Below are 11902 nucleotides of genomic sequence, written 5' to 3' on the forward strand. Positions count from 1 at the left end.
GACTCTGGCCAAAATGCTAAAAATAAAAGCAAAACCAACACCCCAAACATGGTGTTGCTGGAATGTTAACTTCATGCTGACTAGGTCTATCATATCTTCCTTAGCGCATAGCGTTAGTGTTTTCATATGGGCTGGAAATACTAAATAGTTCACAGCTTCCTTAGCAATTTGTTTCTTGTTACGACCTCTCCAGTAATCTGTAATAGTTTTGGCAAAGTGGAATAACAATGTATTTCTATAACCATAAAATTCTGCAATACAATTTAGTCAGCCTGGATTTGATATTGGAAAAATAGATATATTAATTTCACATGCAAACTGAGGATAGGAAAATGTCAAAGTATCCGTTTATAAGCCAAATGTGCATGATAAAGTAGGTTTTAATGTTTTAAATTTTTTTAGTTGGTATACTTAACGCACACCTCAGGTGCCTTATTCCTGCATCTTTAATATACTATAGTCACTTTTTACCTCATGGGGAAGTAAAACAGTTGCAAGGAAAGAAAAGGAAATAAATATTTTGGGTCAAATAAGTTCCCAATGTGGGAAATCTTGCTCTAAGTGGAACCGGCACTCTAAATTCTTCATCTACATCAAAGGCAACTTAGGTCAAGCTAAAGTAAATGGTGCTCAGAGATGGGGAGAAACTTGGATGTCAACATAAAAAAGTCCTTCTCGGGTATATGCCCATGTGATATTTATTTATGTTGTCTCTAAGGATGGTTTCAGAAGCAATAAAAATAATACAAAGTTTCTCTTTTTCCTCAAGCAGTGTGTGGGGATATAGTTTGAAAAAAATGAAGAGAATAAATAAATGATCAACTGTGAAGACTTTAAAGAATATTTGGAAATTGTCTCTCAAAGAGCGTTTCCTTGACTGAAGAGATTCAGGATTTATTCTTTACCACTTGCTAAGTGTTATTACTTTATACACATATACTTTCGGTTATTTTAAGGGTTTACTTGTGGATTCTGGTGGGTTTTGATGGGCAACATTTTTAAAGTAATTTGAAAAGTGGGATAAACATATTGTTGTAAAATGCAGTTACTAAGGCTAGTTGGGTCTTAACTTTTGGTGTGTGTGGTACCATGACTTGAACTCAAGGTCTTGCACATGCTAGGTAAACGTTCTACCACCAAGCTGACATCCCTCACTCTGCAGGGCAGTTGCTAACTTTTATTTTGCATCATTTTCCCATTGAATCCAACATGAACTTCCTTTGTCATGAGACAAAATGAAGCGCAAAGGCACTTAAACACCATACACTTCCTCCCAAGAAGGAAGAAACCCCTCACTGACAGCTGGAACCAGCACAAAGAGCTTCCTGCCTTGTATTTCATTTACCGAAGTTCTTGAAAATGAAATTTGCTTAAGAGCCTTTGTAAATATTCTTCTTCTCCACAATAAAGGTTTCTGTACAAATTCATAAATTGCTATGGAAGAGGGGTTTAAATCTATTTGCTGGCACTTGTAAATTAGAAGTTTTGCACATATTATAAGTGCAGCCATGCATGAAACCACCGATCTCAACCTGAATTTATTCTACTCATTTATGACCTGGAAGGCTTTTTGCCCCCCAGTTCAATTAATTAAGCAAACAGGACCAGTGTTGGTACTTTTGACAGATCACAAGAATGAAGACCCTTGTGCTGGGGCTTCCGTAGGTCTTGTAAGTAGTCATAAATCCTGCATGGCAGATCTTTTGATTCTCCCTCCAAGCTTCACCCTATTGTATTTGGTACTCTGCACCACAGGGGGCTTGCCATTTGCAAATTTCTCTATTGCTGCTCTCATTTCCTCTTCAGCAATAGAGCTAATTACCTTCTTCTTATCCAGATGATCCAGCTCTGGCATTTTAATTTTATCTGGAATTTTCATAATTTCTGTTATCAGCTGCTAACTCTGATGCAAATATCAGTTTTGAGAACACACACAAAAATACATACAGACTTTGGCTGGGCATGGTGATTCAAGGCTATAATTTCAGCATTCAGGAGACTGAGGCAGGAGGATTGCTGCAAGGTCAGGGCCCTCCTGGGTTACCTTGTGAGTATAGGCCAACCAGAGCTATATCGCAACACCCTGTCTCAAAAACTGGGTTGGGGGTACTTTGGTACTTTTTACATCATTGCTATTTAATAGGTGCACAGAGAACCTTCTGAAATGAAAGTGTGGTCTTTTAAAAAATTATCTATTATTTTTATTTTTTATTAGTTTTATGTGTATGAGTATATTGTCTACATGTATGTGAGTGCACCCCTGTCCTGAAATGCCTGTAAGGTCAGAAAAGAGCATTGGATTCCCCTGGAACTGTAGTTATAGAACATTGTTAGCAGCAATGTGAGTGCTGAGAATCGAACCCAGGTCCTCTGCAAGAGCAGCCAGTGCTCTTAACCACTGAGCCATCTCTCCAGTCTCTTAAATGTGGTTTTTCTAATGTTGATTCCTGCGAATATTTTAGCTACTCTTTATTTAATCTTTATATTTTGGTCTTTTTGAGACAGGGGTCTCCCTGTAGCTACAGCAAGCCCGGAACTCACAATGTAGACCAGGTTGGCTTCAATCTCACAGAGATCTGCCTGCTTTTGCCTCCCATGCTGGGATTAAAGACACAAGCCACCAAGCCTGGCTGAATTACTCTTTATATTGGCATGCCTATTTACAGAATTTAATGGAGAAAATCATGGTATAGAGTCAGAACACAGAAACATGGGATGTTTGGCATTTTTCTAGATGACAGATGACTGTGGTTAGGTAGATGGTGACTACAGAGATGGAGGCAAAGCAGAAACCTGTGGGGACCCTGGGAAGTGTGCACAGCAAGGGGACTCATTGGAAGTTTCCTTGTTTTTAGTGTAACTGAGCTGCTTCTTACACATACTGAAAAAGGTAGGATCAGTTCTGAAGAAATACCAAGGCATGAAGGAGCATTTATTCCTCCAATATTAAAGTCTGAATGAAAGAAATAGTTTTTAAATCTTTGAATATTAGAATCAGGGCATATAATAGTAACAGCACTAACCTTTGAGATTTACTATATTTCAGACTGGGGAGATGGCTTAGTCAGTAAAGTGCATACATGTTAAGGCCTATGGAGTCAAGTTTGTATCCCCAGATGTTTGTGTGAACATTTTAAATGTACTGTGTGATTTATTTGAGGAGGTTTATTTTATGATTTTATATCTTTTATAATTTGGTACTTGAGTGATTTATTTCTTGTGCTTTTGGATCTGTGTCTTGATGGTCTATCTGCCTACTTTGGAAAAGCATTTAATAGGCGCCAAGGGCTTTGAAGTGACTACATGTGCCAGTCAGTTGCATGGATACCAGCTTGCATTTGAGAACTGGGCAGGGGTACTCTGTGTCACCTCTGGAACCTGTAAGTTGGATCAGTCAGCAAGAAAGCAATGGGCTATGGTGGTTATTGGGAAAAGCAAACCCTTTGCCTCTTTGTGGCTCTATCTGCTTTATTCTTGAGTTAACAGGATATATCAGCAACACAAGGAAATATATTTTACTTAGAAGAAGAGAAACAACCCCTGGTTGGGTTGTCTTCTGCCCATCCTGCATGTGGCTACTGTACAAGTGCAAAATGCTTTCTAATTCTGCTATTTTCTGCTGCAGTCTGTTTTGGTTGATCCGTAGTTGAGGCTCTGATGAAGTCAGAGGTGTTGGTACATGTGGGGGCAAGGAATCCTCAGGGGCTTGACTTGGAAGATCATAGTGAGTTACAGAATAAATGCATCCAAATACATTAAATGGGCACCTACCACGAGAAAGACATTGCCGTAGGTACAGAGGACAGTGTAGGTGGTGCGTGGTCTTCATCACAGAGACTCTTCTCATAGAAGTCAGAACCATCAATAGTTGGACCACTTCTGCCTGAGGGAGTCAGAGAAGGCTTTGAAATAGATACCTTCTGAGATGAGGGTATAGAGCGAGGGGCTCCTCATGTGAGGGAATAGGGATTGCATAAACTTCCCTGTTCAAACTTCATGCAAAACCATGTCATGACTATATAGGATCTGTCTGTGGAGGTGAACTTGTGTGACTGCAGAATAAGAGTGTTGTGGGTGGGAGAAGGAGAGTCCAAATGTGGCTTGGAGTTAGAGATTGACTTTTAGTGCAAGCAGGTATATGTTCTATCTAGGACTGAGGAGGTTTTAAGCATGGCCAGATGCCTATGTGGTGACTGGTGACCTCAGATTGTGAATTGAAACTGAAGAGTGATCAGCAGTGGGGACATTATAAAAGCATGTGAATGGGGATGGTAAAGACCTGACCCAAGATAGAGGTACCGAGGCTAGATACAGGATTTGAGGTCAAATGCTGAGTTACAAGCAACTGGACTTAGGAAGTTGGACAAAAAGAAGGAGCTGATCTAAGGTCTTGAACATGTGTATCAGGGAGACAGTTGTATCATGAACAAAAAGGTTCGGACAGAGGGCAGTTTGGAACAGTGGAATGACACACCTTCAAATTGTAGAGCCGTACTCCTGCTCCTCTCCAGGATTGAGCCCGCCCTGCACGGCTGCTGTGCCAGCCTCAGAAGCATGTGCAGTGGAAGGAAGGGTGTGTTTTAATAAGGCATAATATTTTCCTTCAATTGAAACACAGCTTTTAGATTATAGAAAGTTGTGACGATAGCACAGAGACTTACCACATCCTGTGCACCCAATTTCTTTTTTATTAGTGTCTTAAATTAGAACGGCACATTTGTTAATGGTTAACATATTGAATTAATACTGAGCCATCACTTTAGAAAGAATCCCTAGTTTATTCATGTTCCTAGTCTTCACCTGATTCCCTTTTCCTGTTCTGTGATCTTAGCCAGCACCTCTCTTGCCTTTAGTTGTCATGGGTTCTTGGCTTTGTCCTGGTTGTGACAGTTTCTCAGTTTCCTTCTTGATAACGTTGATGGTTTTGAGCAAAGGTCAGAGACTCATCCCTCCACTGGGATCTGATATTTCTCTCATTAGACTAGGGTTACAAGTTTTATGAAGAAGATAGCAGAGATGAAATGTGATTCTCAACACATATATCAAGGGAAATTTTGTTAATGTGACATAGCTATTGTTTGCTGTGATCACTGACAGAGGTATGAATGTCTTTCAGGTTTGTCTACTGAAAAGTGATTGTCTTAGTTTCATTTCTTTTTGCTGTGATAAAATACTCCAAAAAAAGCAACTTAGGGGAGAAAGGGGGGAAAAGACACTCTCTGATCCAAATCACATATGGATTCTCCTTTCCACAACTCAATTCAGGTTACAGTCTGTCATAGTAGGGAAGTAACAGCCGCAAGAGCTTGAGAGAACTGGTTGGTCACATTACACCTGCAGTCGCAAGAAAAGAGTGATAGGTGAATGGAGCTTGTGCTCAGCTCACTTTCTCTGCCCTTATACAATCCAGGGCCCCCTGTCTAGGGAGTGGTGCCACCACAGCAAGGAAGTCTTCCCATCTCAATCAACAGAATCAAAATAGTCTCCCACAAGTGGGCTTACAGGCCAACCTGATCTAAATAATCCCGTATTGAGACTTTCTTTCCAGGTAATTCTAGATTATGTCAAGTTGACAATTAAACTTAACTATCACAGTTACTCTCTGTTTTTAAAAGTATCCCTTTTTCGTACTGTGCTCTTTGGAAAGTAGTCAGTATATATGACCTATAGTTAAGGGGTAGGATTCATGTTCATTCTCCAGAAAGTGAAATATCTACACAAACTATCTGGAATTCTTCATAGATTAGTCTCTTCTGTTTCATTCATTAATTTAGTCAATCATTTCTATGTTACCATGGACTAGTGGATACTTATTCTACCCTTTGGGTTGTGCTGTAATACCACGTCATTGATTTTTTTTGTTTTGTTTTTAGATTAGCCTCTTTTGGCTTTGGTTGTGGAGTGCTCTTTCAGTTAGCCCCTATACCAGCAAAAGGGGAGTTTATTACACACTATGCCATGGTGCCACAGTCTGCTAAAACGTGGGTGGGGTGGGGATGCTGAAACCCAGAGGTCTGTTAAGGGAAGCTGGAGAATGGGGTATCAGAGGCTGGGTGGGCCCCAGCTCTGTGACACCATCTTTTGCTTTCATAAGCAGGAGGGAGGAATGGAGAACAGCATATTGGAACAAATCACAGTTTCACTCCCTCATTCATTCACCAGACAGTTGTGAAGGTGGGACATGATACAGTACCTGCCTGGCTCATCACACTTTAACACTGTTGGTTTCATTTAATTTTCACATCAACTGATTATGGTAATAGGGTTTTCATTTTATAGATGAGAAAATTGAGTTTGTTTGTTCTGGAAGTAGCCAGCTGCCATGCACAAAGTTCAGCTACACCGAGACTGCCATGCTGTGAGGCAACCCAAGCCAATTAGGTGGAGGTATCAGTCATCTTATATTCCAGGCGCCAGAAGTGTAAGTGATAAAACTTTCTGAAGAGTCTAGTCTCTGTGAACATCTAAGTGTAATTGCATAAAACCTGGAGCAGGTTCTCTCCATCAAGGCCCAGTCAACACCCAAAACAGTGAAACGTGATTATTATTTTCATCCATGAATCTTTGGAGGTAGTTTCCAGAAACATATAACTAGACTTCTAGAAAACAAATTCTGCACTGCATCCCTCTAGTAATGTCTACTGTTTTGACAAGAATCCTAGATTGAAGCAAAAAGCATGAGAGGTCATTACCTTCATCTATAGGAGATGCTCTGGGGGCCAGGCTTGAACTGGGTACTCATACATATGGGGGGGGGGTCAGAGCACCAGAACTGGGTGCCACCTTAAAGAGAACGTGCCTCAGAATAGAATAGCATTCACATTAAAGTACTGTAGAGAGAAAGATGGTGAGTTTCTTATTATATGGTATCAAGCCGACAATTGTTTTCTTATTTCCTGATTGTCTAATGTTGAACAAATTCCTTCACTCTGATTCACAACGTCTTTATCTTTAAGGCTGAGATGATCTGATGAGGATCATAGATATAATAAGATAATGGCAGCTGCTCTGTGTGTGTTCTGGACATATCTCTGTTATAACATCTGCTGCATGGCCCTGCATTTGAATTACTTATTTGTTACTCGGTCTCCCAAGTAGACTCTGAACTCTTCTAGGGAAGTGAACTTAGAGTATGCATTTTTTCATCCTTGCTGATTAGTATAGTACACAGAGTATATATTCAAATAGTTGTTGAGTGGGAAGAAGGTAGTGAAGAATCGATGAGTAAGCTTATGCGACAAGAGAATGGAAGAATAAAGTGCAGTTCAAAAGTAGCGTCTTTGATTAGGGATTTGGAAATAACATTATTTAAAAGGGTGGAAATCAAGGCAAAGAGAATTCAAAGAAAAATAGGGAGTCATTGACAATGATAAATGCAACAGTAGCTATATAAAGAAACCTGTCCAAGAAAACAACTTCAATGGAGTTCAGAAAATAGGCCCCAGATTATAGTTTCAAGGAAGGTGTGGATGGCAGAGAGCAGAGGCAGAGTTGGAGGTGACAGGGCTCAGTGGAGCTTCAGGTACCCAGACTCACAGAGTATCTAACTTATTTGTTGAAGAGGATATTGAGAGGAAGGTAGGGCATAATAGATTGCACGATACGTCACGAATTCATATGTCTATTAATCCAATCATAGAACATTTACGAATCTCCTAACACCAGGAGCTGCGCATGGCACAGGGAACACTGTGGTGAGTTAAACAAGGTCAGCCTTTCCCTTATCATGAACTATATTTTTAAAAGGGAAGACAGACACTGAACAAATTTTCAACCAAATGAATGTATACCGACTAACATATATCCTGTGAAGAGAAAATGCAGTCTGCTTGGTTTTCAACACGGTCTCTTCTGTCCTTAGTGGTGGCCTGCCTGAGTTTCAGCCATGAACATGGCCAAGCACCCATTGTCTTTCACAGCATCCCCATGTGACTACATTCCTGTCAATGGAATATGGAAAGATTATTTCTCATCACCTCTGTGATGTGTCCTTAAAAGATAAATATAAGTATTCCCTTGAGGCTTCCTCCCTTCCTACATGCTGGAAGATGTTAAGAAAGGAATCAGCAGTCTTGTATGTGACATGGGAGCCATGGATGAAGATGGCGCAAGTTGTCCTGCTGTCTTGGAAATGGCTTGTAATTTGGCAGAAAATGTGCTTCCATCTTACTTATGTCATTGTATCATTGGACCTCTGGTTCCTATTGCGTCTTAGCTCCTATCTTAACTGATACAGAATATGATGAAATAAGGTGTATTTGTTTGCTGATACACCATGAGGAATTAGCACCAACTGAATAGTTTAAGCAACACTGTTAGCAACAATGGTAACAATGGTTGGGTTGGTTGTGGTACGGCCTCTCTTCCTGAATGTGTTCTAACATGGCAGGGAAAGGTGGGGTGTGGGGAGAGAAATATCTTTCTGGCATCTCCTTTAAAGGGTTCTAGCCACATCAAGAAGACCTCACATCACTGCTTTTAACCCTAATTACCCCCCAAAGGCTCTGTCTCCAAACACTACCATTACATTGAGGGTTAATATTTCAACATAAGCTTTGGAGGGGGACAGTATTCAGTCCATAGCAGAAGCCAAGAGGAAGACCCAGTTTAAACAGAGTGGAGGGGCTGGTAAATCTCACATGAAGTGCCTTTGAAGCTGAATGCTGAAATATTTGAAGGGTCAGTGATCTAGGATGAAGAAACAGCATCTACAAAGCTGCCGAAGTAAGAGAGAAGTTGACATTTTGGAAGAGCAGGAGCAGTGAATAGTGAGTGTGAGAGAATTAGGGGAGAGAAAGTTGGACTGAGGTGAACCCAAGGGAAATAACAAGCTAAAGGAAAGTTTTAAGGAAAGGATAACACAGCCTCATTTGTTTGGGGAGGATTCCTCTGACTTCGTTGGAAGAGTTGGAGGAATGAGGAGTGGATAAGAGCGGTCACTTAGTCTCTGTTGAATGTGGAGCTGTAGATGAAAGATGGATTTAAATTAATTTTGGAGGCCCGGCTATCATGTATTTCTTTTATTTTTTGTAAGATTTATCTATTATTCTTTTTTTAAAAAATGTATTTGTTTGTATTTTATTTATTATTTTATTTTGTGTGTATGTATTGCCTGCATGTACGTGAGTGCACCCATGCTGCGGAGGTCAGAAGAGGGCTTTGGATTCCCCTGGAACTGGAGTTGCGGTCACTTAGTCTCTGTTGAATGTGGAGCTGTAGATGAAAGATGGATTTAAATTAATTTTGGAGGCCCGGCTATCATGTATTTCTTTTATTTTTTGTAAGATTTATCTATTATTCTTTTTTTAAAAAATGTATTTGTTTGTATTTTATTTATTATTTTACTTTATGTGTATGAGTGTATTGCCTGCATGTATGTGAGTGCACCCGTGCTGCAGGCCATGTGGGTGCTGGGAATCAAATCTGGTCCTCTGTAAGAGCAGTCAGTGCTCTTAAACACTGAGCCAACTCTCCAGTTCTGATATATCTATTATTCTTATTTCACATGTCTGAGTGTTTGCCTGCATGTATGTAGGGGCACCATGTGCATGCAATGACTGTCAAGTCTAGAAGAGGGCATTGTATACTGCAAATGCTATCAATTTCCTGATCACAGAGACACCCACTTTTTCAGAGACATTCTACTTTTTCTGAGGTTTCCTCTGGTCCTGGTATGAAGAATGTATTTACCCAAAAGTGAAACATTTTGTCCTTTTTTAGCATCTTGTTCTGTTTGTGGAAGAACTCTACTTTGATGTCACCACACACAGGCAACCACTGAGGGAACTCAAAGTACATGAACTTGTCTTCCCGTTGTGTGGGTCTTGAATTGGAGGACTATATCTTCACCTTTAGCTGGCAGAACACAAATTAAGGATTGGAAGTTCTGCCACTGAACATTGGAAGAGTTTCAAACATCATTTTGTGAAACAACAGTGCCTCTGGTCTATAATCCAGATGATTCTTTAACAGGTAGCTATAATAATACACATAGCGCCTCTGACTGGGAATAGTTACTCCCTTTATGTCTCTGGTCTTTACTTCCCCATAGAAATCTAGGGCCTCCCGTGCCTTCAAATATTTGCCCTGTTGTAATAGACATGTGCAAATCATTACACCGGTTCATCCCTTTCCAGCTTTACAGTGAATTGCTGCAACATGGTTGTCATCCTCACGTAGCCATTGATCAAGATCTTCACAAAAGGGTTTGATAAGTTCTAGCTATGGTGGGTTATGGTCTTCAAAAGGATATTGTGCAACTCTGCAGTTAAATTTGGCGGTATCATAATGTCTTTTAGCACATAGATTGTATATCTTGTAATGGTTTTTATGCTTTGAACCCCAAAACCTTACTACACCATTGATATTGTTCCTGTATACACCTTCAAGTCTTTCTGCAGGAAATCCATAGCAATAATGTTTAGCAATAAATATAGGTCAAGTCTAAGTCGAATCCATCCTCTTGATATCTCCTTTTGTTTCTGCTAACGATCTCTTTGATGATGGCTGTCATGTCTGGGAGCCTGTGGAGGTGCTGAGAGGGGGTCTGGGCCTTGGCCACCAGCCATCGTCTCTCATCTCCCTCGCCTGTGTAGGGCCTAACCTTGCAGTGGCTCAACTCTCAAACTTCTATCACAGCTGCAGCTTCTGAGAGGTGCATTTCTTATGTATAGAGGTGTGACAAGCAAGGACATTGCCTGCAGGATGATCCCCAAAATTTGAGAAGGAAGAGAAGGAGGCAGAACAGAATTGCAGAGGAAGTATTCAGTCCTCTTTGATATATTATGTTGGGGAGAGCAAGAACTCCAGCTGTTGCTTATCAGCTTTATGTCCATGGGACCATTATAATCCACAGGCAAGACAAATAAGATTTAGCGAGGAAAAATGGATTTAAAAATTTATTATTTTTAGTTTTTGTGTATGAGTGTATTGCCTGCATGTATGTTAGTGTACCTGTTTTGTGCAATGCCTGCAGAGGTCAGAAGAGAGCCTTAGATTCCCCTGAAACCGGAGTTATAGGAGGTTGTTAGCCAGCATGTGGGTGCTGGGAATTGAACCCAAATCCTCTGCAACAACAGCAAGTGCTCTTAACTGCCGAGCTATCTCTCCAGCTCAGAAAATAAGATTTTTGGATTAAGAAACAAACTTAGAATTTTGGGTTTGAAATTTAGGGAAGAGTAGAGACCATTGGCTGTGAAGACAAGATGCTGCCATGGTACGGCCTTACCAGATGCCTTTGAGAGTCATTCAATTAATTAGAACCTCAGCTTTCTCAGGTTTAAAAACTTTTATGACTTCGGGTATGATGTGAAACTGATAATTTTCTTACCATACCTATGAAGGTAGCTGGAGCAATAAGTGCTGAAAAAAAATGTGTGCTCTCTTCATGTCGTTCCGAGTTGTTTTCAATTGAAATGTATACTAGATGTATACTAGGCGTATCACTACACTATGTGTAGTGATCAGATAATGTAATCAATCAATTGTTCATATCTAAAAACCTAGAAGGAGGGGAGGCTGAGACGCAGAGCGAGGCTGCTTTGCCTGGACCCCTGTGCTCATGACCCTTGTTTCTCCTTGGTCTGAATGCATAGACTGGGAGGTAAGTCTACAGGGCTTGGACCCTGTGACTCACTGATCAGCATGTTCTAGTTCACAATTTTCCAGAAGGTAAAAGTAACCTGGAAAAGTTATTCTCAATCAATAGGAGGGAGCTCTGAATACAAGTCCAACAGCTGTCACCTCCTTGATTTCTCATTTATAGACATTACATCCATTTGTTCACTCCTACTGTGAAGAAGTGGTCTGAGCCTAAAGTTAGGACAGTACTTTCATAATAAAATGACTCAACCATCAACAAGGGTACCTCCCAAAGGTGAAATCTGGAAGATATTTGGATTAG

The 11902-nt window shown here is 40.4% G+C and overlaps 1 pseudogene across 1 annotated transcript; it reads right to left on the reverse strand.

Annotated features, from left to right (window-relative positions):
* Positions 1 to 1678: 1678 nt before the first annotated feature.
* Positions 1679 to 10523, reverse strand: LOC103751659 (annotated as a pseudogene). Its single transcript, XR_001872091.2, has 2 exons — positions 9579 to 10523; positions 1679 to 1866 (listed from the first exon to the last, which is right to left on the reverse strand). The product of XR_001872091.2 is annotated as a phosphatidylinositol 3,4,5-trisphosphate 3-phosphatase and dual-specificity protein phosphatase PTEN pseudogene (transcript).
* Positions 10524 to 11902: the final 1379 nt, after the last annotated feature.

This window comes from Nannospalax galili, unplaced genomic scaffold (genome assembly GCF_000622305.1).
Source record: "Nannospalax galili isolate Female #2095 unplaced genomic scaffold, S.galili_v1.0 scaffold287, whole genome shotgun sequence".
Classification (NCBI taxonomy): Eukaryota; Metazoa; Chordata; class Mammalia; order Rodentia; family Spalacidae; genus Nannospalax; species Nannospalax galili.